This window comes from Schistocerca piceifrons, chromosome 4, assembly GCF_021461385.2.
Source record: "Schistocerca piceifrons isolate TAMUIC-IGC-003096 chromosome 4, iqSchPice1.1, whole genome shotgun sequence".
NCBI lineage: Eukaryota > Metazoa > Arthropoda > Insecta > Orthoptera > Acrididae > Schistocerca > Schistocerca piceifrons.
The window spans coordinates 782,668,642-782,680,060 of NC_060141.1; positions in this window are offsets into that span (position 1 = coordinate 782,668,642).

Sequence of the window (11,419 nt, forward strand, 5' to 3'; positions counted from 1 at the left end):
GTCGAACGCTTCCCGATTTTCCAGGCCCTTTCAGTCATTTCCCTGCCACCTAGTTGGAGGCCGGAAGTGACATCCAGCCAGTTCCACACAGTGGGGTCCACTGCTCTCCAGACTGTTGTGAAATCCTGACCAAACGTCTGTCATCTGTCACAATGCAGAAGCAGCAAAGACTTACGCTAATGTTCGCCTTCACGGGATACTTATATATCGTTTTGTCCATACCGACACACTTGGCTCCCACAGTCAGCGCCTGCCACTTGCCTTAGGCTTGCTGCAGACATTCTGTTTATTTATGATTGGAAATAAAGTTTTTTAACATCATTTTGGCTGCCTACATTATCTGCACCTCAAGCCACCTCCAGCAGTCAGCTGCTCCCCCACGCCTTTCTATCGGCAGACGTAACTTGGCACATGGTATGGAGACTGTGATATTGCCCAAATCTGCAATTAAAATTAGATCTGATATTACATAAATCTCACAAACATCTCACAACTAGTTTCGATAAAACACCACAGTGGAGACACATAATCGCAGTGTAAGATGGATGCATGGATCCATCTCTTAAATTAAAACCTGTCACACAGAACATGTGGACTATCACTGAAGAGCTGTCAGGCACTATACGTACCTTGGTCTTACTTCAAAGAATTAAAGTCTCTCTTAATAATGGTCGGCTTAAAAAGATTTTAAACAACGCGATAACCAGCACTACTGAGACAAAAACAGTGTAATAAAACGGCACTGATTTACATAATGAAGCCAACACTGCAACACATTTATACCAACAGGTAGAACAGGCTGAATGGAAGATGGAGCATCCATTTCCTCACTCGGATCATGGCACACATTCCTCACTAGTATGCAGTACATACAATTGTTAACTTCCTCACTATAATATACGGGGAAATTTGCGTAAGTGTACAAGCTTAGAAACGGTTCGTAATGTCACAGCTTTTGGCAATAAATAGAACTGTTCTGCTGCTATGGTAGAGCTATATAGCACCAAACATTACCCAGAAAATTTATTACTATCCACATAGTTGGAGAAGAACATAATGGTCTTTAATTGAATTTATTATATTTACAATATCGTAAAAATGAATAATATGCTACAATTTGTCTTAAAAGTTGGCAATATCTGCTATGACTCAGACTATGAATATTAACTCACAACTAATAAAAAATGATTTGCAGTATTATCAGTTGTAGAGTTATTTCCATATTTCTTTGTAATTGGGAACAGTTAATTAATTCATCAACTTACTGATATGTAAAATGTTACTCATTATTTCAGGTAACTTTAGGAAGATTAGCTTACAGAGTAGCTAATTCATTGATTGCATGCCTCGAGAGGATTACCCCGTCATATTCTACCAGTGACTACACCCACATTTAAGAATATCACAATGACAGCCTCACTAACCCGTCATAAATCAGAAATTATATGTAAAAAAATAACATATAAAACAGTCATTGTCATTCCTCCATTATGCTGGTTGCTGATATACATTACAGTTATATGTTATTTAGTAAAGTTTGGTCTTGTAGGACTACTTTTCATGAGTTGACTCATTAACTAAGGATGTAAAAGTCATCGGGAAAATACTAAAACTACCAGGCGATCTATAAGCATAGCAATATATTTTTGAGATAAAAATAGCTGGATAAACGTATTTTAAGTCAAGTAGTAGAAATGGGAGAGTGGGATTTGCGTCAGTGGCTATGTCACATACATGGCGGCATTTTTACAAGCCATCCTCCTGAATGCAACTTATAATCATAAGACTAACTTGAAAATGAAGAATATTCAAGCGTAAATACAAGTGTCAATTGCCTAACAGAAATACCTACATATACTCAAAGAATGATTTATCAATGAAGAATAAAAACGGGAGAGTCTCACAAGCACTGGCCACCTAGTATAAGTTGACAGAATGTTGATAGAATATGCCAAATGAAGTAAAATAAGTTTTAAATATCTCTGGGAGTATGAGAGGAAAAACTACAGTAGAGATGTATTTGTAAACACTAACAGCACGAGTAAGACTTACGTGAAAGTTACGTTTTAAGACAATATATTTCAGCATTAAATGCGTCAGATGGTACAGTAATAGGTAAGATAGTACCAGCACTCACTGTTTTCATTACATTAAATATAGTTTAAAAGATGAACCACAATCAATTAATAAAGTAAAGGAGTTTTGGTGGTGAATGATCAGGTAAGATGGGTAATTGCAGTGAAAATATGAAGATAAGAATATAATGTGATATTACTTCAATAAACAGTATTAAACATTAAGCTGTAATTTCAGTGAGGAAAATTTGAAAATAAGTTGCTGAATGACTGCAAAAGAAGATAATTACCTATAATTGGAAAGAAACTTTAACTGACCTATTTCAGAAGAAAGCAGACAGATTTCTGTAGTTAATATAACCATACTCACTAAAATTATCATCAGTCACAATAAAAAGTTTACATTTCTGTTTATATTAGAAGGAAACATGCAGTATTTAATAGAAAGTGAAAAACGTTTGAACAATAGTACTGACTGGAATTATGACATATTTTGTACAATGTTCACAGGCCTTTCAGAAATTATTTCACTCAGTTTAAGCAAAATCTTTCGTGGGACTCATGAAAAAACGTGGCTCTCGTCGAAATACAATATAGTAAATGCTAGAACTCAGAGTCTAAAGCGGAGATTGACGGGCAGACTTCATACCAGCAAACTTACTCTCGACAGATGTGATGGAATGTTTCAGGCTGGGCAACTGGGAAGAAAAGAATAAACACATAGTTACATAACATAAGTGAACTTTCTTCCTTCTGCAGGTGGCGCAGTAACGTTTGTCTCTGGCGCCAACATCCATTACAATAAATGTATGAGACAAAGTTTCCAAGTATGTCTGAAAAACAGAGCTCGTTAAAATGAATTCTATGCGTAAGAGGAACTAGAAAGAGGATCTAGATAGCAAAATACTGAATTGTAGTTCCATATGAATATAGCAGGCTGCTTCCACAACTAAAAAGAACTGTAGATGTTCAAATTTGTCGAAAACAATTACAACAATTACTGTGTAACACAGAAGGCAAAAAAAACAGTAAATTCTAATATATAGTTTCTATGGGCATCGTCAAATCCGTTACTACTGCTATTATAACTTAATCCGCTTTCCTTCTGTTCATTTAGAGTGTAGGGAAGACTGACAAGAGATGGAAAAAAATTATCATCCTGAAGTATTAACTGTGCAGTTTGTGATATAAAACGTGGAATATCGCTACGCCACTAGCGTAGATGTCACATATCATTAATCAATCACGTGATCACTTATAGATTTGTTCTTTGCGATTGGCCACTGTTGGTCGTGTGTAACTGAATATCTGTTTCATAAAGTATAATACATAATGAAGCATCTGTAAAAACCTGATTCGTTCCTAATTTAGTTTCCACTAGTAGTACTCCAAATATTTAGCATCGCCTTCAGATTCAGAATTCAAACTGAAATAAAATACGAAACGTGAACCATTTGGCTTTGAGATTGAATTTAACCCACTTTAGTACAGAGGTATCATAACACTACCAGCTACAATTAGTTTAGTAAAATGCTGGTCATGTAACGTCTTTGATCACAGTCGTACGTAATGGAAAGCTATAGGACTAATTTTGTTTCCCTTAAGTTTGCTATTGAAGGAAAGTAGCATCAAGAAAAACGGGAATCGAACGAAGGTTCTATTAGTAATCAAGTAAACTGTAATTATGAAAAAGGAACCGGTCGCCAACCCAGTTACACAAAGTGGTACCCAGTACTAGCACCGTTCAGAAAAAATTTAACTGTGGGGACTGACTTTACTTGATTCTCAACATCTGTTGTGTTGATAAGATACAAGATGACAACACTGTTTATCAGGAAATGTACCAGTGATTTGACGTGAGCTACACAGGAGGAGTATGCATTTAGGCAACAACTGGCTCTCAATCACACAATATGTTACAGTTGGAAGATAATTATAAGTAAACGATTAGTAATGGTGGAGCACTACTAACTTGGACAAGACGTTCTCTTGTCACTTTCATTATAGGAAATTACTTCTATTGACATAATAGTTATGAAGTATTTGTAATTTTCTTTCTTCTGATTATTATTTGAGTTCTCAAGGAGTATTAGCAACCTTATATTATTTAGGTCAAGAGGAACATATGGCACCTGGAAATAGTGTAGTTTCAATATTTGTAAGCATTTGCTTATTCGTGATTGCTGTTGTTGTAATATGACATTTAAATCTGCCTCAACTACCAGCATGGGGACCACGAAACTAATCTATTGGTAAACTCAGTTTGAGCGAGAATACTTTAGTCACAACCCAATATGGGAATCACTGTTAACTAAATGACAAATGAAATTGTAAACACTTATTTCATTAACAAAAATATTAGAAACAATTTCTTTGGCTGTCCATTTATGAAAACCACGCAAAGCATTTCAAAACTTATGCTCCCTAAATGCCGGCCGCGGTGGCCGTGTGGTTCTGGCGCTGCAGTCCGGAAGCGCGGGACAGCTACGGTCGCAGGTTCGAATCCTGCCTCGGGCTTGGGTGTGTGTGTGTGTGTGATGTCCTCAGGTTAGTCAGGTTTAAGTAGTTCTAAGTTCTAGGGGACTTATGACCTAAGATGTAGAGTCCCATAGTGCTCAGAGCCATTTGAACCTCTTTTGAGGTCCCTTAATAATTAGGTTCTTTACAGCTCCACAAAGTTTATTAACTTTAGTCAAGGGAGGTAATCGCTTTTCAGTTCAATAAAATAATATACTCGGTCTCATCTTAACAGTTAGGATATGATCCTGTCGGGGTAGGTAACTAAGGATAAAATACAGTGTCTCAACCCAAAGTCCACAGAACACAAACTTCTTATTGAAATCGAAACCACATAACTGCTTCATGCTGTTGTACAGTACTCGGCCGATGATTTGAGATGAAAGTGGTGGCAGTACGATCTAATATGCTATTCAAGAAAGGCAGTAAACGTATCCAGGGCTCTTCTTGTGCAACAATCTCCCCTTAGCGTAAGACTGTACGGTGCTAGCCGAAGTATGTCATGAACAATGAGCGAAATTACTTCCGCATCTTTGGCTATATTATATAATTTTTAAGTTATTTTCGTCTCTTAATGTTGACAATATGCCCACCCTTTGCCTGCTAGCGACAGACTGCGTCAGACCACAAATAAGCATTGCAGTCCTACAGTAAGTTCCAGCTTTTCTATTACTGCATATCTAGTTCCGTTGAGGAGGGTTTTTCCTCCATGTTTTACATGATCACAAACCTACTTTCCCTCTGCACTAACCTGTATTATGGTTACAGTCTGAACCACTACAGTCTTTTACAGCACATTACTTTTAAAATTACATTCATAGATTAATTATAATTACGTAAATTATCATAAATAAGGAATAAAATATTTACATCGATGTTACAAGAGCATATTTACATGGAAGTCACCACAGGCACTTGGAATTGACGGGAAATTAAAATTGGCGGTTCTGTTCCTGGGACTTGAACCCAGGTCCTCCTGTGTGGAAAGCACAAGTGCATCACTTGAACTCAATTGAACCAACAGAAGTCCTTGGAAATAAGGGAAAATTAAAAATGGCGGTGCCCTTTATGGGATTCGAAGCCTGATCCTCCTGGGTGGAAAGCCCTATTTCACCCCATAACGCAATTAAATCACCGGAGGCACATAAAACTGACAGGAAACTAAAAATGGCTGTACCCATTCTGGGACTCGAACGCTGATTCTACTGGATGGAAAGCCGAAGTGCACCCCCAAAACATGGAAACTGTCCAGATGGGGGAGAGCAAGGTTTGACCAGGAAACTGTGAAACTTCCCCTTTGAACAATTATACATGACTGTGCTGAACCTGACACACAATATTTTTAGCGCCACGTAATGTGACTTTCAGAAATCCCTACAAAAGAATGGCCCTGACTAACATTAACCTATACCTTTCACAAATCACTTACCTCACCAAAAATCTTCGTTACTCGAACTACTGTAAAACAGCGAGCGCCACTACTGCCAGCTAAATGAAAGATTCAAACTACGGAAGGCACTAACTACTGATAGGCTTAGTTAGGAAATGAAAGATTTTAATAGAGAATAAACAATGTATTTACCTTAATAGTCATAATATATATAGCAGTGCATGACAAATTACAAAACTCCGCCATCTCTCCCCACATCCACCACTGCTGGCGGCTCACCTCCAACTGCGCAACGCTACGTGCTGTTCTCATCCAGCCGCCGCTGCCCAACACTACAATGGCAGACAACATTGCAAACCAGCCACAGACTGCACACAGCACTGCCAGTGATCCTCACACAGAGCGCTATGTAACGTTGCCAATAAGAAAACATAAACAGCCTACTTACATAGCCCCCATGCTCCCCACAAAAAGTTTACAAATTGTTTTGGGCAGTGGCCAACAATGATTTCATAAAATTTTTCATAATTACAATAACAAAGATATCAAATGCGCACACTTATTCATACAAAGTTGGTCAAAAGCTAAAATTTTCTCACAGTCCATAAAGACAGTCCATATTGTTCATCACAGTAAAATTCCAGTGTTTTTCTCAAAGTCTGAGCAGTAAAATAAAATGCACTTGGAAGTAATGGATTTCCATGCAGTCTTGAAGAAGTAGTGTTGTCCTTCCAATGGAAAGACAGTGCTGACTCTTGACATGCATACAGGTATTGGTCCACAACAGAGCAACCCCACAGCAGAGTCATTAGACGTTTTGAAGAATATTGGTAGGTAGGTCATCACAGAGCAGAGCCACTGTAGTCCTGGTAGAGATTACAGTATTGATGGGCCATCAGAGGTGCAGACCCACTGCAGTCCTTGTAGAGGTTGTGGTATTGGTGGGCCACCAGAGGTGCAGACCCACTGCAGTCCTTGTAGAGGTTGTGGTATTGGTGGGCCACCAGAGGTGCAGACCCACTGTAGTCCTTGTAGAGACGGCCAGCAACCATCTGTAGCGACTGTGCAGGTACACAATCACCATCGAAGAGTCTTGTGGACATTATAGCAAGTCCATAAACCACCACTCGTGCACTCACAATTTTTTTTTTTTTTGAAATGTCCTTAGAACCAGCAATGCTGTTATCCAGTCCCTTGCTGAATTTTTACCACACGTGCAAACACTAACAGTCCCAACTTCTCACATACTGTGGATATATTATGGCCAACAGAAACGTGTGCAGTGAAATGATACTTAATTTGAAGAACTGGTAACAATTACAATTTGATAACATAAAAATACAATAACAAAGGTACAAAATACATCATTAAAGAACATAACAATACAAAGAACATTTGTAGTACAGGCTTTACAAAAGAATCGAAATAACATATACGTCAGTGTTACAGGAATTATGACATGAGTACATACATAAAAGATCAGAATAACTTTCGAAACACCAACTTCACACATGAACATTAAGACAGAACAGAATAAATAATGTATAAACATCCTTACAAAGAAAATAACATAGTATTTGAAAAATTCTACAACATAAATCTTATTAGCTAAACACATAAAGACAGGAAAAAGACAAATACACAAGGGTACATAAACATATAGCGGAATAATACAAAAGGAAAGGACAGGATTTGTTGTACTGCAGTATTTTGCAAACATAACTTTCTTTACTTCTTGGAGATCTCCCTTCATTCATCATTATTCCCAAAAAGTCCTATCTATACCTCTTTTCTGTATTCTAACCATTTTTATTACAAAATAATTATGGCTCATTGTACAATACTCATTTTGGCCCAAATCGTTTTAATATAACTTCTCAATACATTCTTTCCCTATTCTCCATAGTTAGGTTCTTATATAGTGTACCCCCTCTTAAGCCAACTTAAATCTACTGAGCTCAGATGCTAAACTAAGGAACGAGGCAATGCAGCAGCACAAAACAATTAACACAAACAGCAATGATAAAAATACAAAAGGCAAAGCAAGCAGCATAAATTACAACTAATATAATGCAATGAGCAGCAAACAAGAAAAATAAATCAGTAGTAACTGGCTTAACAGAGTAATGCAAAGTGAAATTTAGTAGCACTAAGCCTGGCAAGCAGCAGCAGCATCTAAACATGACAAAGCTCAAGCAGAAAAAATATTACACTAAAAATGGCCATGTCTAATACCTATCTCACATCTTAATACTAGTGTGATGCATCACGAGAACTTACACTACCAGATAAGTTACCAAATCGTAAAGAAATTATTTATGCAATTCCTGTGAAGGGATATGTCTATTTATGTGCCCTCGTTTTCTTGGAAGTAGATCATAAATTTCTTATTGACTGGATCTGTAGGCATAAAATAACTGTATTAGTACATATATTAAGTTTTATTTTAGCCAATGCTGCAGTGCAGCTAGAAACTAGATATTAAAGAAAATGAGCAAATATGTACAAAGGACGGCATGAAACATCATTCTTTAGCCATATGGCATTTCATAAGGCAGTAACAATTCTCTCAATTCTCGAGAAAGATGCTTGTCATAATCAGGTGTGCAGATGTAAGTATCTTTCAAAGTAATGAGCGTGTCGTATTTGCGGTGCTTTCTACAAAGGCATGTCAATAGCGAGGCTAATCGCCTCCCTTTTTTTTTTTCTTTTCTACGTGTGCCTCTGAGAGGCACTCACTAATGGCTTTTTTCCAGGCGACTGTCGCCCAGCTGGGTGCCCATGACGCATTACGTGCAGGTGGTCACTTAACTTTCTTACCGAAATATTTACGACAGCAGTTTCCGCAACAGTGGCAGTCTCATATAAAAATATTTCACAGGTCAAGAATTTGTGCTGCAAATGTGTAGATAACTAATCTAATGAATATAACAGTGTCATCTACCTCAAACGTACTTTAAAATCATGCTCCCTTACCAAAGACATCATTCAAAGCTCTCATAGTATCACTATGGTTCCAAAAAAATATGAACAGTTCACAAAGTACAGCAAAATACAAGTTCATAAGTGTGAAGTTACCCAACTGTGTAATTGCATAAACATGTGTCACTGATGTAGCAAAAAAAATGTTTATCTCTCAGTTAAATGATCAGATAGCTGTGTAATTTGTGTGTTAGAGAAATATGGTACCGATGTGTAAAGTTGTATAAGCAAATACCATATTAGCTAGGGCTCCTTGTGCTTGCCAAACACATGGTACACAAAGTAGGCGTGTACCCCCTGAGGATTAATGTAATTATACCCTCAGGGTCGCCATATGAAACTTCCCCTTTGAACAATTATACATGACTGTGCTTAGCCTGACACACAATATTTTTAGTGCAACGCAATCTGACTTTCAGAAATCGCTACAAAAGAATGGCCCTGACTAACATTAACCTATACCTTTCACAAATCACTTACCTCACCAAAAGTCTTCGTTACTCGAACTACTGTAAAACAGCGAGCGCCACTACTGCCAGCTAAATAAAAGATTCAAACTATGGAAGGCACTAACTACTGATAGGCATAGGAAATGAAAGATTTTAATAGAGAACAAACAATGTATTTACCTTAATAGTCATAATATATATAGCAGTGCATGACCAATTACATCTCTCTCCCCACATCCACCACTGCTGGCGGCTCACCTCCAACTGCGCAACGCTACGCGCTGTTCACATCCAGCCGCCGCTGCCCAACACTACAATGGCAGACAACAATGCAAACCAGCCACAGACTGCACACAGCACAGCCAGTGATTCTCACACAGAGCGCTATGTAATGTTGCCAGTAAGAAAACATAAACAGCCTACTTACAACTGGTGCAAAGATCGATCCTAATAACGTAATTAATCACAAAGATAGGACTTAATTACACAACTATATGTAAAGCGCTACACAAGGACAGCATAAAAGCGCAACACAACTCAAAAACTGACGATACCATACAACTGGTGTTATCCTGCTGGGAAAAAATTTAACAATACCACTGGAAACTAGCGACAGACGCACTGAAACTTTGCCCCTCAACTACAAGCTGGTGGGAAAAAGGCTGGGCTCTAAGATACAATCTTTATTCTTTTTGGTGGGAAATATGTTCAACTGACAAGATGCTGGCGTTAGATAGAGATGAGCTTAGAAAGTGTATTACCTATAAGCATACAATATCTATCATTATTTGACATCAGAGTTCTCTACAGATGCCTGCTCAAAAAGCACATACAGCCCAGATAACCGATGTCAATACACGGTACCACAACTGGTGAAAAAAAAATGCATCACAGTTGTAATATTCTTAGAAATTGCCGTGAAAAATCCAGCACTCGTAATGAATGAGTCATATTGCAGCAAATGTACGTGGGAAAATCGTCGTCCTAAAAGACTGCATAGTGCAGAGGGGGTGGTTGTGGAACGTGCACTTTTCTCAATGTACAATCACAGACATCTGAAAACGAGGGCCTTCTCAATTCACCTAACGCCTACCCCTCCAACCTCTACGATGCTCTGCAGGGTCTTTCGCACCCCCGCCTCTACCCTCTAAGGCCGCCGCCCGCACTTGGCTTCCCACCAACTGGCCTTAAGGCAACACTTCTACGCCTGTAAAGTAAACTAAACAATAGAAGGTAAAACGACGGCCACCTCAAGTGCAACTTGCTCGTCTAAAGTATAGCGACAGAGCCCCCACGCATCACCCCTCCTACACAGAGAGCGGTTGTGTCTGGCGTCCTTTACTGTTTTTCCGCCCACCCTCGTTCAGGTGCAGGCCCTCCGTGGCACTATCAAAATGCACCATGCATTCACGTGGCGATCCTAGACTAACAATATGGAAATTAAGTCGCATAACCCAACCTATCCTGAGGACACTCCAGATGACTAATTCAAAAGTTGACTGTTTTGGAAAACAAAAAGCCCCCATGCAGTGCCTTCAGTATTAAGCGCAGCACTGGCGTCACACAAAACCATGATAAATGACCGCTATTCCTTCCAAGGGAGAGCCACAGCCTCGTAGGAAAATTGCTCACCATTCTGCTCTGGACTATTTAACTTAAACTCGACTCATATAATTAAGCAACTATTAGCAAAGGAAGAAAAAAAACATTCGTGACGATAATAAATGTCCTATTTCCACAAAAAGAGGCAAAGTCCAGTTTCCTTTAGTTTTATGAGCAAAACTGGTATAGTTTTTAGGTTCGACTGCAATCGCATCTCATTAGTTTCTGACGTCCAGTGAAGTGTACCGCCACCGATCATAAATGATCAGCAAAGACATACCACCCTGTGTACTATCAGGTAAAAAACCTTCGACTATTTTGATGTGAAAAGTATCGATCACCGCAAAATGTCCTTGTTATTTCGCAAGCGTCATAGGAGCAAAGAAAAAGCTAGATTCTGAACT